Consider the following 21,624-nt stretch of genomic DNA (forward strand, 5'->3'; position numbering starts at 1 on the left):
ATTTCTGTGGCATTTTGCTGCCAGTGTAGGAAAAGTGAAACCTGCACAAAACCCAAGGTGATGGCTGCTGAGAAGTGGTCAGTAAGCTGAAATCTCACAGTTTGGCTACCTTCCAAGTTTATGGCTAGTTCTGGAGAAGAGCTTCAATGTCTCCAGTACCAGGAGGGCTTCTAAGCCCTAAGAGCCCAGGAGACCCACATGGAACCTCAAGTTCTCCCATGTCATCAGTCGTCTAGAAGCACACAGGCTTCAAACCTTCTTCCACACAACTCTTGATACAAGTGAGTCCACTGGCTCCTCAGCCAATCACAGTGATTCTTTTCTTGGTCATAGTTTCCAGAGATCTCTGCCTGAGTGGGCCAATGACACTTGTCCTAAAGAATTAATGGCAAACTATAGAAAGCTGATGACAGTGCATGCTTTTAAAGGATGGTATTGGCCACAGCACACAAATGAATGCTGTCACAGAGAGACATTTGGAGAGGCCAGACCTTGTTGTGGGGCTGAGCTGCAGCTGCACTGCACTCGGCCAGGTGTGACTCCTGGAAGAAAAATAATTAAAATAAAAAAATTGTATTAAAACTTTTAAAGGAAGACAAAAGGAAGAAATTTCTCAAAACAAACTACAATATTATAACGACAAAAGCAATGTGATATTGGTGTTGAGAAAAGACAACTAGAACAACAGGACAGTCAACAATACACACACATGTATAAAATAATTTAATTTTTAAAAAAGGAGTTATTTTGATACACTGGAAGAAATTATCAGTAAATGATGCTTGTTGCCTATTTGGGGAAAAAGTTAAAGTTAGGTCCTGACTTTACACTGTCTAGAAAAACAAATCCCAGGCTGTGGCTCATGCCTGTAATCTTAGCTACTCAGGAGGGAGAGATCAGGAGGATCATGGTTTGAAACCAGCTGGGGAAAATAGTTCTCAAAACCCTATCTTAAAAACACAAAAATAGCTGGTCGAGTGGTTCAAGTGGTAGAGGACTTGCCTAAAAATGTAAGGCCTTGAATTCAAGCCCCAGTGCAGCAATAAATAAAGAACATGCAGAGATTAATGAAAAAAGAACTAGAGAAATCATAGGAGAACATATCTGAGTATTAATAAGAAAGCAGTGAGAGGTAAAATCCAAGAATTTTGAATTAAAAATTAAGGCTAAGTAAGCATATTTAAAAGTTCAATCCATATGCTAGATTATAATGTGTCCATTCACATTCCAAAACAAATCAGATGGGCTCTGCCCATCCCATGGAGAGACACTGAAAGTCACATGTCTAGGCACTTGGATGCACAAACAATATAATCAACCAAAGCTGGCTATCCAATACCCCATCATTGAGTGTATGTACCATCCTGTGGGTTGTGTGTGTGTGTGTGGTTCTGCCTACCTTGAATGCCCACATACATGGGCCACACAAGTGGTAGAAACACTATACCTGTTGACCTTCTGAGTGGATGAGATTACTGTGGAACTTCAGCAATGTCAGCTGCTCTCCCACAGACACTTGGGTAATCCCAGTCTTCTTTCCAACTAAAGGTTTTAGGTCCTTCACAATACCCCAGGCAAATTTGCTTTTAATTTCTTACAAAACACTTAGTTTTCACAGCAATATTATAGACTAGCATTACTTGCCCTCATAAATAACTATCCAACATGGGTCTTTAAAAAGCACTCTCTGTTGAAATTAATGATGAAAATTATTTAGCAGTTTGGGGGAATAGAGATGGGGAATTCCCTTAGCTAAACATTCAAACTGTGTCTCAGGAACATTGTTACACCTGCAACTGCTGCATTAAATTTTCAAACCTATATCCAGACTTTGTGGGGATAGGGCATAAGATGGCTTTGGGTTCCTGTCATTCAGCATAGAAGGCAGGTGGGAAGGTCAAAGGAAGTTCTGAGGATTGTAATATTGGCTAGCAATATTAAAATGTCTAAGGACATTTTAGTGTAGACTGAATCATGGAAAACATTTTGGTTTTATTTGATTATATTGTTGAGTTAACTAGGTCTATATGTGGAACAACAAGTTTAATTCCAGAGATGACAAATTCAGAAGTTCCAGAGGCAAGGTGAGGTGTATTGCATAAATGTTTTACTTCTGGATAGATAACAGAGTGAAATTGCATACGACAAATTCAACAGCAAGGCTTGTCAGTCAAGGACATTCAATTATTTTTACTTGTAACATTTTTGTTTTGTTTTTGTTAGGGATGAGTTTTTTTTCTTCTTGGTAGCAATTGGATTTGAACTCAGGGCATCCCACTTGTTAGGCAGGTGCTCTTGCTACTTGGTCACTCTGCCAGCCCAGGGCATTCAATTATAAAAGAAAACAAGCACCATCCCTCCAGGTATCCTTGATATTACATGGAGTAGAGGTACTGGGTTTGAACACAGGGTTTTGCACTTACTAGATAGGCACTCTACCAGTTGAACCATACATCCAGCCCTTTTTTCTATGGTTGTTTTGAAGATAGTGTGTTGCTTATTGGCCAGGAAGGCCTGGACCACAATCCTCCTATCTTATGCTTCCACCATAACTGGGGATATAGGAAGCACCACAACACCCAGTTTTATTCTTGAGATGCAGTGTTGTGAAACTGTTTTAGGAGTAGGGCCTTGGTTGTCCTGAATCTGTGATCCTCCCCCATCTCATCCATGCACTAGTTTGGGATGACAGGAATAAGCCAGCAGCACAGGGCTTGTTGTTATTCTTAAGTGTGCATTTTTTTTGGTGTATTTTACCTGGTTTTTTGAGTTTAAAATTTATTTAATGACAAAGACGTATAATTACATCAAAGTCAAAATGCAGTTTTGTTTTTCTTGAGGAAGCACAAGGCTCTTCCATCCAAGTACAATAATTTTTCCACTGCTGAGCACTGACCTATTCCTAATAGAAGTCCAAAGATCCAAGTTCATGTACTCAATGAGAGGGCTGTGCAAATTTTTCACTAAGGTCAAGCATGAAATCTAATTCATTCGATGCTGACAGATAGTGTCCTACTGTTACCCAATGTAGCAGGGACACAGTTGGCAGCAGTCTGCTTATCAACAGTGATTGATCATGTTTGTTTAGCAGGGCTTGCAAATACAATGCACATCAGTGGTGTAACTTGGCTACCATGGACCTTATCTGATTGCTATTGCCAGAGGATTCGTGCTTCTGTGGAGGAATAATATGAAGAGTTAATGTAAAAATCATGATTATATAAACTGAGCAGTGAATGAAACAAGAATGGAAGCTAGACTTTATTTTGCCAGTTAATATCACCTCACTATTGAAAAGTCTCTTAAATTTTAGTGCTAATTTTGCCCATCTGTGAAGTGTTCTATCTGTACCTCAAGGTTATAATGTCATAGGACCTAGAGTTCAGAACTGCTCCACAGATACCTCACTGAAACATCAAGCAATTCCAAGGACTAGGCATGGTTCTAGGTACAAATCCAACAAATCCAAAAGGTAAATTCATTATCTTCATTTACTCAATCAACTTCCAGACCGAAGACACTGTAATCTCAGTGTCATTAACAATGTCCCTCCAGTTATCCATGTGGAAGCCTCTGGGATCCTTCTGGACTTTAGCTGTCCCTCAAACCTGAATTAACCAATGGTGTAGTCCCCTCAGAGGCACCTTCACTGATTTTCACAATCCAGCACTCACTTGTTAATCCTGTCTCAGTGTGCTTGCATTGTCTTGATAGCTCTTCACTTGATTTCACAAATCTGACATCTCATTCAGATCTTACCTCAAATGTCTTTTTAGTGACATCTCATTCACCTCTTCAACCTTTTCTATCTAGAGCTGCTCTCCAGCCCCACTCTCAATCTCATATACTGTTTTACATTTTCTTAGCATTATACTACCTGAAACTTGTGTACCCCTCCCGTGTGTGTATGTCAGTTTGCCTGTCTGTCTCTGCTCCAAAGGTACAGGGACTGACTATAACTGTCTACAGTCCACACTGGATACTCAGCCAGTGTAATCACCAGTACCAGGGATTGAATCTGCAGATTGCTAGACAAGTGCTCTATTGTCTCAAGACCTTTTGGTTTTATTTTGTTTTTGAGACAGTATCTTGCTAACTTTGACAAAGCTGGGCTTGAACTTGCCTTCCTCCTACCTCTGCCTCCTGAGCAGCTGGGATTACAGCTGTGTACCACTACACCCAGCTAGCATAATCACTATTGTACTCATGTGATAAATATCCAACCCTGATATAACTCAACTTCTTAACCCTTCCTCACCTGCACATGCCATGGTAAACATTTTCATGTCTTTTAGCTTCAAGTGACCCTTGTGGATGCCTGACTCTACTACCATATTCCTCCAATCAGTTCCCTCTACAACCCATAGACAACCATTTCTCTCCATTGTCAAACCTCTGGCCTCCCCTTGTCCACATTAGATCATCTGATGGTATTATTCATTATTTCACTTAGACAATAGAAGTAGTCAAGAGAGCAAGCACTGTCCCCAGCAAATCTATTCTTACACTGTGCCTTCTATGGTTGTGTATTAGATCCAACTATCTACTGCCTCTAGAAGCTTTCCTGGTGTGGCTTCCCTGTCACAGTTTTGTCAGAAGGTGACAGAGAGAAAAGATGCTTTGTCTATGCTCTGCATCTTCACCCATGAGCATTTGAATGATTAGTAGGCTGACATTTGAAAAAAAAATTGATCCAACTTCCTGTCACTCAAGGATACCACCCCTGTGCCATCAGTTTCTCTCTTAACTGGCTTATACCCATCAGCATTCAATGTGTTCTAATACTGCCTATCTCTGGCAACAAAACCTTCCCTTGACTCCATACCTATGCTGCCACATTTGTGCTTTCTTTCACAGTAGCAAAACTCTTTGAAGATGTGTGAGACAGTCTGTCACCACTTTCTTCCCTCTATACTCTTTTTAAATCTATTCTCATCAGGCTTTGGGCTGCACCAATGCACAGAAGTCATTTCTGTCAAGGTTATCAGTGACTGTCACATTGACCCATGCAGTGGCTATTTTTCTGTTCTAGCTTTGCTCCAGCTCTCAGCTGCACTTGTCCTAGACAATCACTCTTTTTAAAAACTCCTCTTCATTTGGCCTCAGAGAAATAAATGTTTTAATTTGTCATACTATCTCTTTGGTCGCTCTTAGTGTCTTCTGTTTCGCCTTCCTTGTCTTCTGGACTTAGTTACCCAAGGCTTCGTCTCTTTTGCAGTACCATCCAGGAATCTGAGGGACACTCCACCCTTGAATTATGGTGTCCACATTTGTATACCCAGTTCCAATCTCTCCTTTGTGCTCTACCTGGTTTCCTATTCAAAATCTCTACTTGGAGCTCTAATAAGTGTCTCACGCTACCATGTCCAAAACTGAGTTCCTTTTAAAAAATGAATTCCTTTAATAAAATGAAAAAATCTATAAAAACTTCCATTGGTATAATAATTGTGCATTCTGATAGTGTACATTGTGATATTCTAATAATTGTGTACAATGTGTAATGATCAGAATGAGTCAAATACATATCCATCACCTCAATTATCATTTCTTTGTGTTTGGAACATTCACAATTCTCTCTACCAGTTATTTTGAAATATTCAATTGTTAACCATAGCTATCCTACTGTGCACAAGGACATTAAAAATTATTCCTCCTATCCACTTATATCTCTGGGCCCATTATTCATCCTTTCTCCATTCCCTATGTCCTATCCCCTTTCCCAGCTTCTCATACCCACTAGTCTTCTCTCTACTGCTATGAGATTACCATTTTTAGTTTCCACTTAATTGAAATCATGCAGTATTTATCTTTCTGTGTCTCATTTATTTCACTTAACATGTCTCCTAGGCTCATTCATATTGCTACAAATGACATAATTTCATTCTTTTTAATCTACCCCTCAGGAAGATAAGGCAGGCACATCATGAGTTGAAGCCCAGCCTGAGCTGTGTGTGTGTGTCCCGTGTGTATATGCCACATATCTTCTTTATCCACTCATCCACTGAAGGATTTCATATTTTGGTATTGTGACTATGGGAGCACAGGTGTCTCTGTGACTCAGGAATCTCCTTTCCTTTGGATATGTACTCATGGTGGGATTGCTGCCTCAGATGGTGGTTCTATTTCCAGTTTCATGAGGGGCCTCTGTACTGTGTTCCATAGAGGCTATATCAGTCTACACTCCCACAAGCAGTGATTGAGAACTCCTCTTTCTCCACACATACCTCAGCACAAACATGAATGCTATTGTTTGGAGGTCCTGGGTTTAAAATCAGGGCCTTGTTGTTATGCGGTACTCTATCACTTTGACAACACAGCAGCATGTTTTGCCTTAGTTATTTTTCAAATGAGGTCTTGTGTTTTTTGCCCAGGCTAGCTTTGAACTATAATTCTCCTATCTATGCCCAGTGCAATTGTAATTATAGACCCATATCACAATACTTTGATTATATGTTGAGATGGGGTTTCACTAAGCCTTTCCCTCACTTGGTCTTGAATAACAGTCCTCTGGATCGCCACCTGAGTAGCTGGGAAAATAGGCATGAGCCACCAAACCTAACCTTAAACATGAATTCATGATGTTCCCCATATCTTTTTTTTTCTTTCTTCCTCCTTGTGGCAACTTTCCTCTATAGTGTCCTCAGGCTGAATCCCAGAAACCATCCCTTATACTTCTTTTTCTCCTAGATGCTCAAACTCTGAATCCTAAGCCTCTACCTGTTCAATGTATTTACTCAACACTCCACTGGAATCATGTGGCCCCCAAATAGTAATTTCCTGCCTGCCTAGACTATTCCATCTGTGCCTCTACAGGCTCTTCTCTTCAGCTTGTTAGAAATAACACCCCTGAAAAAGACTGGAGACACAATTGAAGACACAGAAATGGAGAATTGTCTTGGCAAGCCAAAATTTACTCCTGCAGAAGGGTGCATTGGCAAATAGACACAACACACAGAAAGGAGCAAGGCAGTCTGTCCCTCCTTATATTCCTGATTCAACTAACCCTGCATCTTGATCTGGACAGGGTCAGATCAAAACTTTACAATCTTCTCAATTGGCTGAAGTTCTAAACTAACTTGAGGGGAGGGGTTAAGATACACAACATGGAGGACAGGCAAAGGGGCTTAGCAAGAATCTAGAAGAAGAACCTGGAACTACAGACAATGCAGGTAATTAAAATAGCTGCACACAATTTGATAGGAAAGAGTGCTTTCTCATACTTCCCTCATCTTTAATTTATATTCTTCTCTTCAAACTCATTTAACATTAATTGACTTTCTATTTCAACTGTGTTTAAGAACAGCTGGTGTGACACAGGACTTGGTTTAGTTAGAGTAGTTTATATGAGCCAAACAGTCAATCCTCATACAGAGGGAATAATTCAGCACCCAATTAAAGTCATGGCCCCAAATACATCAATGAAGGATATTGAGATTGAGGCTATTACTTCTTCCCATTTTCTAAACCACTGTTCTAGCCAGTTAGTAATGGGTTATTTATCCCTGAGTTCTTAGCCAATTGTCTGACAGGGCTATTAGGCGTTGGACAACTTTGGTTATCGTCCCATCCAGAGCTGTGTTGTTGGGGATGAATGTGCAACATTCACCCTCAAAAAAGACAGATAGACCCCCCACCTTTTCTGCCAGAATCATGTCTACAGCCATCAGGTTTTCCCATGCCATAGTAGGGCTGGCTTAGTTGTTCTGCAATTTCCTTCATTGTATCCCTGTTATAATTGGCAAATCTCTGCTGGTTATAATAGGTATAGTTAATCCAATCTACATTCTTATTAATAGTGGGCCATGACAACAGTGCTGACTTAAATCCTGCTATTTGATTTTTTTCCTTTGAATTCATCAGACTTCTTGTGGGAACCTAATGGAATCTGTGTAGACATGGTTAGGGACAATTTGGGTTATCAGAATGCCAGGGTGAAAGGAATAGCAAATTGGACTAAAGTGTAAGTCCCACTCCATTTGATCAGAACAGTCTTAAGTAAAATTCCACCACAATACTTCCAGATGTTTGCTTGGGCAACAGTCAGAGCAAGTTGACTGCTAACTGTCCAAAGGATTGGCCTTTGCTGCACCCAGATGCATTTCCCAGTAACTCTACTTTCTCTCCCCAACCTGAGAGGCACAAGGCATAGTTTTAGGATAGAGGTCTTTTTAACCAGGGTGGCTTTTGCCCCCCCTGATTCTTTTACCATGGGAAAGAGTAGTGACAAAGACAAACAAGACTCATTGCCCCAGGCTGTACTTTTTTGGAACAGTGTTATTATATGTTTCATTTAGCAGAGTCTGAGGTCCATCCCATAGGGAAAAGAGCATCTTGAGGCTCTGGCCTTCCTGTTGCACACATGTAACTTGTTTTTTGTTTGATGTGTGGACAGAATATTTAATCCATTTCAACCAGGCATGAGTTTCTCCATTACCAGTTTTAATAGAAATTGTCGGCTTTTAAACCCTTAACCTCCACTACTGTTACCTTGTTTTGGCCACTATTAGGCTTTCAGGATGGCATCAGAGATGGGGACTTATTGTCAGGAGATGATGTAATTGTGAGGCTTCTTCCAGAGACATCAGCTCCCAATCTATAATGTCTCAAGATGGAAGACACTATGGTCATGGTATGTGGGTCATCTATGACCAACAAAAGGGGTTTGCATTGAAAGAGTTTGCAACTGTGGAGAGAGAGAGAGCTATTAATTTAGATTTTTTTTGTATTTGTTTCCATTTTCCTTTCTTGAAGGCTAATGAGGTCCAACCCTCATACTGTGTAGTCCACCCAATGTCTGAACAGCCCCCACAAGACCCATCTAAGTTTCTATCAAAGTCATCATGATAGTCCTTTCTGGGGCCAGGGTATGAGCACATATGTATAGTAATAGCCTAGAGTTGACATTGTCCCTGGGGATCATCACTGGCGAGTACAAAGCATGCATCAAACTTAACAGTCAAATGAGAAAATGTTTAGGTGACATCAGTGATAAATAAAGTTTTCCAAGTGAAAAGGGGAAAACAGTACAACTACCATCTGTTTTTGGAGGGGAGGCTTTTATTTTTTACTTTTTAATTTTTTATTTATTAATTTATTCATATGTGCATATATTGTTTGGGACATTTCTCCCCCCTGACCCCCACTCTCTACTTCCCCCACTCACCCCCTTGCTTCCAGGCAGAACCTGTTCTGCTCTCCAATTTTGTTGACTTTTTAAAAAGTTACTTTGGTATTACCAGGCTCTGGAGACATAGATCATTGTCCCTTCTTGGGAGCTCATATTATTCAGGTATAGTGGTTCCATCCTTTCTCAGCAGTATGTACTGCAGTTTCAACAGTGAATAACACCAGATAAGATCCCTCCCAGGATGGCTGGAGTTTCTCTCCTCTCCAAATCCAGGCCAGAAGGTAATCTCCCAGGGCAGTAGAGTCTGGGCCAGCAGTCCCTGTTGCCTAAAGGATGAAGTGAAGAGTGTCTAAGCTTTTAATTTCAGGAAACTGATCCATAAGCAAAGGTTATATTCCACAAATTTACAGTAACAGCCTCACGACTAGTACTAGATATAATGAAACTTTTATCTTTATCATAAGCAAATGATGTTTCTTGAACTATGGCTCTTTTAAATACTTTTTCTCACAGCTGAGATAAACTTATAGGCCTTTAGGGAAAAGAGGAATGCCTCCACAACCTTGAACAATTTTACCCTAAATTAAGTTACATATGCTTCCCCATGGGAAACAATAGGCTGTATTGCTTTTTCCTTACTAGGGCTGTTAGTTTAAATTTTTACCTTTAGAGTAAGGTTTAGCAAAGCTTGTAGACCTCTTACAAGCTTAAGGAGACAGTGTTAGTGCCCCCAGATAGAATTAGTGTTTTTCTTTGACCAAGTGCTAATTAACTTTAAACTTTTTAAACTTTAACCCCATAAACCTTTGTACAGCATCTGAATGAAATTTAGTCATAGGGCCCACACATTTTAGCATGATAAATGTATTAAAATCACTGAAAAGACATTTAGTTAGGATTTTATTTCCTAAAAAGTCAAAAACCCAATGAATTTCACAAGCAATATTTTGAGTTTAGGAAATCCTTTATGTGGCAGGAATGTTAGGAGGGAGGAAGAGAGATTAATGAGTGCTGCAGGAAAACCAGAGTTGTAGAATGTTACCTGGAAACCAGAGAAGGGTCACCACTACCCAGAGGTTAGAGTGGCTAATGTAATGACATGTGATTATGTATGGGACAAGCTGAACCCTCCCATTTCTATAACCTGTTCTAAAAGGTATGTATGGAAAGTCCCCTTTGTTCTCAGGGCTCAGCCTTTCGACATGAGTCTGCTGAGTTGCTGCTGGCTTGCTTAATTAACTTGTTTCCTGAAAGCTTTGGTGCCCTCTCAGTCTCTATCTGACCTCTCCTGAAACATTTCTGGGGGTGTTGTCCAGGATATGGAGGGTGGAAATTTCACCTACTTGTCACCAGCTCAATGCCCTAGCCCACTGGGAGGGCTGACTCTGCCAGGTGCCGCTAAACCATGTTGATCTGGGGGAGGGAGTCTCTCACTTGGTGAGCCAAGGGAACGAGTTTGGTTGCACAAAGGAACCTGGAAAGGCTTGGGAACCACCCTGGGAGCCCCACTCATCAGACTGGTAAGAACCAGGGTTCAAATTCAAGTCTGCCTCAGGAAGCAGAAGGAGAATATGATCAACTCTCAAAAGGCACTGAGTAATATGCTTTTTGGGGGTGAAACCATGCCTTTCAGGTACAGGGAGTGGGGTAGAAGTACTGTACTGTGTAAGAGTGTGTGAAAGTGTGAGCCTGAGACATAGCCTGGTTATGAAGTGAATGTGGAGTCCTGATCAGTGGGTCTGTGGTGAACTCAAATGGTCTAGGGTGAACCCTAACAGGGCCTCTGGTCTTGGGCTTGTAGAGACTTACTATGGACAAGAGGTGGCTAAATTCTTAAGAGGGGAGTGGCAAGAAATGTACAAAGTGAGTGTGTTATTTGTTTTCCCCTGTGTGCTGGAGAGGAGGGACTCCTTACCTCCTCTCCATAGTCCTCATCTCTTCCATCCTTGTCTCTGTCTAGATGTCTGGCAAATGGGAGGAAAGGAAGGAGGTCAGAGTAAGAATAACCCCCTAGAACTTTAAGGGGGATTGAATGGAGATTACAAGGTAAAACTGACTCCTGGCAAGCTTAGATCCTTCTATCAAATAAACTGCCTGCTTTGGGTGTAGGATGGCCCTTGGAGGGGTCATTAAATAAGGTCATAGTCAATAGAGTTTTTAAAGTGGTTTAGGGGAGCCTGAAACACCCAGGTGGTTCCTTATATTGACTGCTGGAAAGATGCAGTCCTCAGTCAGCCCATGGGGCTAAACCCCCACCTAGAAAAAACATGTGGGGTGATAGCAGGTTTCAGGTGTAGAAACAATGTAAAAAGGCAGAGAAACAATAGTAGTGGGGGATCCTGAGGAGTTCAGGTCTCCTTATGTAACACCGTACACATTAGATAATTTCTAAGAGCTACAGGTTTCTGCCAGATCTGGATCCTCAGTTACTCTCTCTTTGCAAAACCCCTTTACAAAGCCACAAATAGGGGGAAGGTAGGAACCCATGTCTTGGGGAAAGAAACAAAAAAGTCCTTTAAAAAAATTAAGAGGGCACTCACAATCGCAATTGCCCCTTCTCTGGTCATGCTAGATATGATAACGCCCCTCTTCCTATATGTATATGAGAAACTGACAGCTGTTGGAGTCTTGACCCAGCTGTTAGCTTTCTGGCACTGCCTCGTGGTCTATTTATCAAAGAAGCTTGATGCAGTTTCCCCAGGCTGGCCACCCTGCCTGGGCACCATGGTAGGTACTGCCATCTTGGTGGCTGAAGCTTCCCCACTCAGTTTTGACTCTCATGAATATAATGAAAATTATTGATTAACAAACTCCTGTATGGTCAAATACCAAAGCATGTTGCATAAAAACATGTATGTTCAGCCAGAGGTTGTTAATACTCTAAACCCAGGCACACTATACAGGTTTATTCAGGCCCACAAGAGCATGACTGTTTAGAGATTATGGATGAGGTGTTCTTCAGCCAGCCAGGCTTGGCCAACTAGCCCATTAGTCACGCAAATATTGAGTATCTCACGGTTGGCAACAGCTTTGTCTGAAAAGACACACATTTTGCAGGATATGCAGTAGTGACTCTGGTCATTATAAACATGACCACTGCCAGTCCAGACTTCTAACTCAGGAGAAAGAGTGTTAAATACTGAGAAAAATTATGAAATTACTAAAAGCTCCATGGGCCCCTAAGTGAGTAGCTGTCATGCACTGTCTAGGGCACCACAAGTAGGAGACAACAGCTGTTTGGGGAAATCAAAAGTCTGGCTAAAACAGGAGGACAAACATCAGACTCACTGTCAGCTGCCTTGCTCCTGTTTCCCTTAGCCAGATGGGATCCATGGTATACTTCACAAGAACAGGATTGGTTTGAGACTGAAAATGAAAATTTTCAACTGGACTGATTGTGGAAGTTTACTGATGGCTACATGGCCATACCTGAGTCACTGGCTCCCACATTTGACAAACAGTTCCATGAAGGAACTCACTCAGTACAAATAACTCTTGAGACCACCTTGGCCCAGCATTTTTATGTTCCCAAGCTCTCCAGCATAAGTAAGACAGTATGTGAAAGGTACAATCTGTGTGCCAGAAACAATCTCAGATATTTGCTCATGCTTGTCTACACCTTCTCAGGATGGATAAAAGTCTTCCCCACTTGGACTGAGAAAGCCCCAAAAGTGTCCAGGAGCCTGATAAAGAAAATCATCCCTCAATTCAGAATACCTGTGTTTATTAGGTCATACTATGGACTGTCCTTTTTGATTGAGGTGGTACAGTTGATAACTAAGAGATTAAAAATAACTTAAAAGTTACACATGGCCTGCCACCCCCAGAGTTCAGGAAAAGTAAAACATATAAACAGGACTCTAAAAATTGCAATTAAAAAAACTAGGCCAAGAAACCCACCTATGACAGAATCAGTTATTGCCCATAGATTTGCTCAGAATTAAGGCAAGTCCCACCAAACAGATGGGTCTGTCCCCTTCTGAAGTGGTTTTTCGTGTCCACCCCTCTTAGTGAAGGGCCTGCATCTCACATTGAGACATCAGATACAGGCTTTTTTTTTTCCTTTTTCTTTTATTATTCATATGTGCATACAAGGCTTGGTTCATTTCTCCCCCCTGCCCCCACCCCCTCCCTTACCACCCACTCCAACCCCTCCCTCTCCCCCCCCTCAATACCCAGCAGAAACTATTTTGCCCTTATTTCTAATTTTGTTGTAGAGAGAGTATAAGCAATAATAGGAAGGAACAAGGGTTTTTGCTGGTTGAGATAAGGATAGCTATACAGGACATTGACTCTCATTGATTTCCTGTGCGTGGGTGTTACCTTCTAGGTTAATTCTTCTTGAACTAACCTTTTCTCTAGTACCTGTTCTCCTTTCCCTATTGGCCTCAGTTGCTTTTAAGGTATCTGCTTTAGTTTCTCTGCGTTGAGGGCAACAAATGTTAGCTAATTTTTTAGGTGTCTTACCTATCCTCAACCCTCCCTTGTGTGCTCTCGCTTTTATCATGTGCTCATAGTCCAATCCCCTTGTTGTGTTTACCCTTGATCTAATGTCCACATATGAGGGAGAAAATATGATTTTTTTGTCTTTTGGGCCAGGCTAACCTCACTTAGAATGATGTTCTCCAATTCCATCCATTTACCAGCGAATGATAACATTTCGTTCTTCTCAAAAATCAATGGCTGGATAAGAGACAGACTCCTTGTTAGCTTGACAACTTCCACACACCCTTATAAACCAGGGGATGCTGTTTGGGTAAAGAAATGGAATGTTCAACCATAATACCCCACTGGAGGGGCCCTATTGTTGTTTTGTCCACTCCCACAGCAGTTAAGGTAACAGAGATCATTCTCTGGATCCACCATAGACAAGTGAAGCCAGCTTTCCTTGAATGGGAGTGCATCCCTGATCCAGTCTACCATATGAGATCACCTTCAACATGTGTTGAAGGCCAACAGTTGTTGGGCCCTTCACCAAAAGGACACTACTTCCCAGGAGACCAAAAACAATGTGACATCAGCCCTTCTCTAGCCACTCTGGGAGCAGACTAGTCTACACACAGTGGAAGCTTCAGGAGTCACCCATCTCACCTTTGAGGATAAATCTGTTCTGTGTATTCTCCTTGCTAATCTTGGTAAGCTCACTACCTGGGACCCCCAGGCTTTGAACTGTAACTCATGTATGAACACTATCCAAGCATAATCTTGTGCAGGCAAAATTATTGGGTCACAACCAATAATTATTGAGCCACACCTATACAGTGTGCTTTCATTATGGTCATGAAAGAGCTTAGAAAAGCTTAGGCAAGGAGGAGGATTCCAAGATGGCGGCTAGAGGTAGGAAGCAGAGAGCGACCCTCCTATAGTGAAATCTTGGAGAGACGCTGGAGACACACTTTGCAGGCATAATCACTGAGAAAAGGCATAACTTTGACCCCTCCACATCTCCAGCCGGTGCAGAGAATCTCCACTCCACGTTAAACGGAGAAACGAGGAGGGCCCCTGGGGCCTCCAGTGGCTGGTGCCCATATGGCTTGGGAAGACGTGGACCAGGTGAGCTTCGCGGTACCGCGGTACCCCCTCAGACAAGCCTGGGCCAGAGCAGCATAGCCCCCTGGACAGACTGACCTCCACCCGGGAAAAAAAGGAGAAACTGAGTAATAAGCAATAAGAACAGTTATGACACGCTGGAAAGAGGGTGGGGCACTCGGAGCACTGAAGATTAGGGGAAGGGAATCCTTCCCAGGACTGTAAATAAACAAGCCGGGCGGGCTGGAGAGGCTCTGGTGGGAGTGGGGTGCGCACCCAGCAACCAGGAGTGGGAAAGCTTGTGAGAGGAGGGAAGACCCACTTCCCGCGTGAACTGTAAACAAACATGGCGGCCGGCAGGAGCAGCAGCACCGCCCAGTAAGCAGGAGCAGGAAAGCTTCTGAAAGTGGCAGTGGGAGGAAAACTTCAGAGGAGAGGGGGGAAGACCCACCTCCCACATGAACTGTAAATAAACACGCAGGCCTGACAATGCGGGGGCAGTGTCACTTTTCCCAGTGCTTGGAAAGGGGAAAGCCTGTAGCAAAGGCTCCCGCACATTGTTATTATTACAAGCTAGAAAATACTTAATTACACACAGTACAGGGACAGTAACAACACCAAGGACAATGACGGGAAGACAGAAAAAACAGGGAAACCAGTTTCCCCACAGCAAAAAATTAGTACAGGAACCAGAGGGGAATGAAGAGAACAGAAACTCAGATCCAGACTCCAACAAAATGAAGATAAACTATGCCAAAGGACCCAATGAAGCCCACAAGAATAATTTAAAAGAAGACATACTACAAGTACTCAATGAGAATTTTATAGAGATGATACTGGATAGGGTCAACCAAAATGTACAGGAGACACTCAAGTAATTCCAAGACAATAAAAATAGAGAATTTGAAAAAGCAAAAGAAGAAATAAAGGAAACCATAGAAGCACTGTATAAACACCAAAGTGAAAGAGAAAACACAATGAATAAACGGATAAATGAACTCAGGACAAAAATAGACAACATTAAAGAAGAAAACTGCCAGGATATGGAAAACCTCAGAAAAAAGAACGAAACAGAACTGCAAAACAAAACGAAAGGCCAATCCAGCAGAATAGAAGAAACAGAAGACAGAATCTCAGAACTTGAAGATGAAATGGTAATTAAAGGAAAAACTGAAGAACTATTAACTAAACAACTCAAGGCCTGTGAAAAGAAAATGCAAGGACTCACTGACTCCATCAAAAGACCAAACTTGAGAATCATGGGCATCGAGGAAGGAGAAGAGGTGCAAACGAAGGGAATGCGTAATATATTCAACAAAATAATAACAGAAAATTTCCCAAATCTAGAGAAAGATATTCCCATACAAATGCAAGAGGCCTCCAGGACACCAAACAGACCAGATCAAAATAGAACAACATTATTAAAACAACAAGTTCAGAAACTAAGGAAAGAATATTGAAGGCTGTAAGAGAGAAAAAACAAGTAACATACAAAGGTAAACCCATCAAAATCACAGCAGACTTCTCAACCGAAACATTAAAAACAAGAAGAGCGTGGGGTGAGATCTTCCGGGCACTGAATGAAAATAACCTCAACCCCAGGATACTCTACCCAGCAAAGCTATCATTCAAATTAGATGGAGCAATAAAAGTCTTCCATGATAAGCAGAAACTAAAACAATATGTGACCACAAAGCCACCATTACAAAAGATTCTGCAAGGGATCCTGCACACAGAAAGTGACACCCAACTTAACCATGAAAAGGCAGGCAGCACCAAACCACAGGATAAGAAAAAGCAAGACAGTAGAGAGTAACATCAACTTAGGTACACACAATCAAACCTTCAAACAACTAAGACAACTAAATGGCAGGAATCACCACATACCTATCAGTACTAACGCTTAATGTTAATGGACTTAATTCACCCATCAAAAGACACCGTTTGACAAAATGGATTAAAAAAGAAGATCCAACAATTTGTTGCTTACAGGAGACTCATCTCACTGACAGAAATAAGCATATGATTAGGATGAAAGGCTGGAAGAAGATTTACCAAGCCAATGGCCCCTGAAAACAAGCAAGAGTAGCAATACTTATCTCTGACAAAGTAGACTTCAAACCTACATTGATCAAACGAGATAAAGAAGGACATTCCATACTAATAAAAGGGGGAATATACCAAAAGGAAATAATAATCATCAATCTGTATGCACCCAATGTCAACGCACCCAATTTCATCAAACATACCGTGAAAGACCTAAAAGCATATATAAACGCCAACACAGTGGTTGTGGGAGACTTTAACACCCCATTATCATCAATAGATAGGTCATCCAAACAAAAACTCAATAAAGAAATCCAAGATCTAAAATATGCAATAGATCAAGTGGACCTAGTAGATGTCTACAGAACATTTCATCTAACCTCTACACAATATACATTCTTCTCAGCAGCCCATGGAACCTTCTCCAAAATAGAACATATCCTAGGGCACAAAGCAAGCCTCAGCAAATATAAGAAAATAGAAATAATACCGTGCATACTATCTGACCACAATGTAGTAAAAGTAGAACTCAACAACAAAAGTAAAGACAAAAAACATGCAAACAGCTGGAAACTAAATAACTCATTACTTAATGAAGAGTGGATCATCGATGCAATAAAAGAGGAAATTAAAAAGTTCCTGGAAGTCAATGAAAATGAAAACACAACCTACCGGATCCTATGGGACACAGCTAAGGCAGTCTTGAGAGGAAAGTTTATAGCCATGAGTGCATATATTAAAAAGATTGAAAGATCCCAAATCAATGACCAATGATACATCTCAAACTCCTAGAAAAACAAGAACAAGCAAATCCCAAAACAAGTAGAAGGAGAGAAATAATGAAAATAAGAGCTGAAATCAACGAAATAGAAACCAAAAAAACCATACAAAGAATTAATGAAACAAAAAGTTGGTTCTTTGAAAAAATAAACAAGATCGATAGACCCCTGGCAAACCTGACTAAAATGAGGAGAGAAAAAACCCAAATTAGTAGAATTAGGAATGCAAAAGGGGAGATAACAACAAACACCATGGGAGTCCAGGAAATCATCAGAGACTACTTTGAGAACCTATATTCAAACAAATTCGAAAATCTAAAAGAAATGGACAGATTTCTAGATACATATGATCATCGAGAACTGAACCAAGAGGAAATTAATCACCTGAATAGACCTATAACACAAAATGAAATTGAAGCAGCAATCAAGTCTCCCCAAAAAGAAAAGTCCAGGACCTGATGGATTCCATGCTGAATTCTATCAGACCTTTAAAGAAGAACTGATACCAACCCTCCTTAAACTGTTCCATGAAATAGAAAGGGAAGGAAAACTGCCAAACACATTTTATGAAGCCAGTATTACACTTATCCCAAAACCAGGCAAAGACACCTCCAAAAAGGAGAACTATACGCCAATCTCCTTAATGAACATTGATGCAAAAATCCTCAACAAAATAATGGCAAACCGAATTCAGCAACACATCAAAAAGATTATTCACCACAACCAAGTCTTCATCCCAGGGATGCACGGGTGGTTCAACATATGAAAATCAATAAACGTAATAAACCACATTAACAGAAGCAAAGACAAAAACCACTTGATCATCTCAATAGATGCAGAAAAAGCCTTTGATAAGATCCAACATCATTTCATGATAAAAGCTCTAAGAAAACTAGTAATAGAAGGAAAGTTCCTCAACATTATAAAAGCTATATATGACAAACTTACAGCCAGCATTATACTTAATGTAGAAAAACTAAAACCATTCCCTCTAAAATCAGGAACCAGACAAGGATGCCCACTATCGTCACTCCTATTCAACATAGTACTGGAATTCCTAGCCAGAGCAATTAGGCAAGAAGAAGGAATAAAAGGAATACAAATAGGTAAAGAAACTGTCAAAATATCCCTATTTGCAGACGACATGATCCTATACCTTAAAGACCCAAAAAACTCTACTCAGAAGCTTCTAGACATCATCAATAGCTATAGCAAGGTATCAGGATATAAAATCAACATAGAAAAATCATTAGCATTTCTATACACTAATAATGAGCAAACTGAAAAAGAATGTATGAATCCAATTCCATTTACAATAGCCTCAAAAAAAATCAAATACCTAGGTGTAAACCTAACAAAAGATGTGAGAAACCTCTACAAGGATAAGTATACACTTCTGAAGAAAGAGATTGAGGAAGACTATACAAAGTGGAGAGATCTCCCATGCTCATGGATTGGTAGAATCAACATAGTAAAAATGTCGATACTCCCTAAAGTAATTTACATGTTTAATGCAATTCCCATCAAAATTCCAATGAAATTCATTAAAGAGATTGAAAAATCTACTGTTAAATTTATATGGAAACACAAGAGGCCACGAATAGCCAAGGCAATACTCAGTCAAAAGAACAATGCAGGAGGTATCACAATACCTGACTTCAAACTATATTACAAAGCAATAACAATAAAAACAGCATGGTACTGGCACAAAAACAGACATGAAGACCAGTGGAACAGAATAGAGGATCCAGATATGAAGCCACACTACTATAACCAACTTATCTTTGACAAAGGAGCTAAAAATATACGATGAAGAAATAGCAGCCTCTTCAACAAAAACTGCTGGGACAACTGGTTAGCAGTCTGCAAAAAACTGAAACTAGATCCATGTATATCACCCTATACCAAGATTAACTCAAAATGGATCAAGGATCTTAATATCAGACCCCAAACTCTTAAGTTGATACAAGAAAGAGTAGGAAATACTCTGGAGTTAGTAGATATAGGTAAGAACTTTCTCAACGAAACCCCAGCAGCACAGCAACTAAGAGATAGCGTAGATAAATGGGACCTCATAAAACTAAAAAGCTTCTGTTCATCAAAAGAAATGGTCTCTAAACTGAAGAGAACACCCACAGAGTGGGAGAAAATATTTGCCAACTATACATCAGACAAAGGACTGATAACCAAAATATACAGGGAACTTAAAAAACTAAATTCTCACAAAACTAATGAACCAATAAAGAAATGGGCACGTGAACTAAACAGAACTTTCTCAAAAGAAGAAATTCAAATGGCCAGAAAACACATGAAAAAATGCTCGACATCTTTAGCAATAAAGGAAATGCAAATTAAAACCACGCTAAGATTCCACCTCACCCCTGTTAGAATAGCCATCATCAGCAACACCACCAACAACAGGTGTTGGCGAGGATGCGGGAAAAAGGAACCCTCTTACACTGTTGGTGGGAATGTAGACTAGTACAACCACTCTGGAAAAAAATTTGGAGGCTTCTTAAAAAGCTGGACATCGATCTACCATTTGATCCAGCAATACCACTCTTGGGGATATACCCAAACGACTGTTACTCCAGAGGCACCTGCACATCCATGTTTATTGCGGCACTATTCACAATAGCCAAGTTATGGAAACAGCCAAGATGCCCCACCACTGACGAATGGATTAAGAAAATGTGGTATCTATACACAATGGAATTTTATGCAGCCATGAAGAAGAACGAAATGTTATCATTCGCTGGTAAATGGATGGAATTGGAGAACATCATTCTGAGTGAGGTTAGCCTGGCCCAAAAGACCAAAAATCGTATGTTCTCCCTTATATGTGGACATTAGATCATGGGCAAACACAACAATGGGATTGGACTATGAGCACATGATAAAAGCAAGAGCACACAAGGGAGGTGTGAGGATAGGTAAGACTCCTAAAAAACTAGCTAGCATTTGTTGCCCTTAACGCAGAGAAACTAAAGCAGGTACCTTAAAGCAACTGAGGCCAATAGGAAAAGGGGAACAGGTACTAGAGAAAAGGTTAGATCAAAAAGAATTAACCTAGAAGGTAACACCCACTCACAGGAAATCAATGTGAGTCAATGCCCTGTATAGCTATCCTTATCTCAACCAGCAAAAACCCTTGTTCCTTCCTATTATTGCTTATACTCTCTCTACAACAAAATTAGAAATAAGGGCAAAATAGTTTCTGCTGGGTATTGAGGGGGGGAGAGGGAGGGGGCGGAGTGGGTGGTAAGGGAGGGGGTGGGGGCAGGGGGGAGAAATGAACCAAGCCTTGTATGCACATATGAATAATAAAAGAAAAATGAAAAAAAAAAAAGCTTAGGCAAGAAGTTGAAATTCCCTCTCTAATCCCTCTGACCTGTGTGCACATGAGGACGAGGCTGTGGGTCCATAATCCTAACCGCGTGGTTTCTTGGCCAGGAGAGCAAATGGCTGGCACATGGTTGCTGCCTGTAGTGATGTGGAGATGACATGTTTCCTCTTCTGGTCCTGACATGTCTGTGATTGGAAATTGCCATTATTATTAGACAGATCAGACAAAATAAGAGATTAGAATTAATTGAGAACAATCCAGGAAAGACGTGGCCCCAAACTTTAGTCACATGACATTTAGATTGGTTTCACCCACCTTAGACCACTTTTTACTTTCAGTGTTTCCCATCTTGGTCTACCTGGTTGGTGAGAATGATCAGTAGATGCTCAACTTCACCTCCCTAACTTCCAGGAGGTTTCTTACACACTACCCCAGGCCCTTCATCCATCTCCAATGATTCCCTCACAGGACAATATCCAGTTGGTGGGACTACTTAGAAATAAGCACACCAGTATAAGCCCCAAAGTATGTCACTATGGACTGCCATTAAGCCATATATTATTACCTGGTTATCTACAGAACGGTGGATTGGGCTCCACACTCACCCCATGTCTCAGATACATTTCATTCACTCTCACACAACCTCCAAGATCCTCCTTGACCCCCCAAGTAATACATTGTCAGTCAATTGCATTTCTTACCGTCCTTCATCCGTGCAGAGTTTCTTGATCACTACAGTGCTTGCTAAGGCCCCTTTTCCATGGGTTATCAAGAAATTCAGTCCTGGAATGGATTTC

The 21,624-nt window shown here is 40.9% G+C and overlaps 1 non-coding gene across 1 annotated transcript; it reads left to right on the forward strand.

Moving 5' to 3' along the window:
• Positions 1–4,545: 4,545 nt before the first annotated feature.
• Positions 4,546–4,677, forward strand: LOC141419116 (small nucleolar RNA SNORA17). Its single transcript, XR_012443779.1, has one exon. It is a non-coding gene; the product is annotated as a small nucleolar RNA SNORA17 (small nucleolar RNA).
• Positions 4,678–21,624: the final 16,947 nt, after the last annotated feature.

This window comes from Castor canadensis, chromosome 18 (assembly GCF_047511655.1).
Source record: "Castor canadensis chromosome 18, mCasCan1.hap1v2, whole genome shotgun sequence".
Classification (NCBI taxonomy): Eukaryota; Metazoa; Chordata; class Mammalia; order Rodentia; family Castoridae; genus Castor; species Castor canadensis.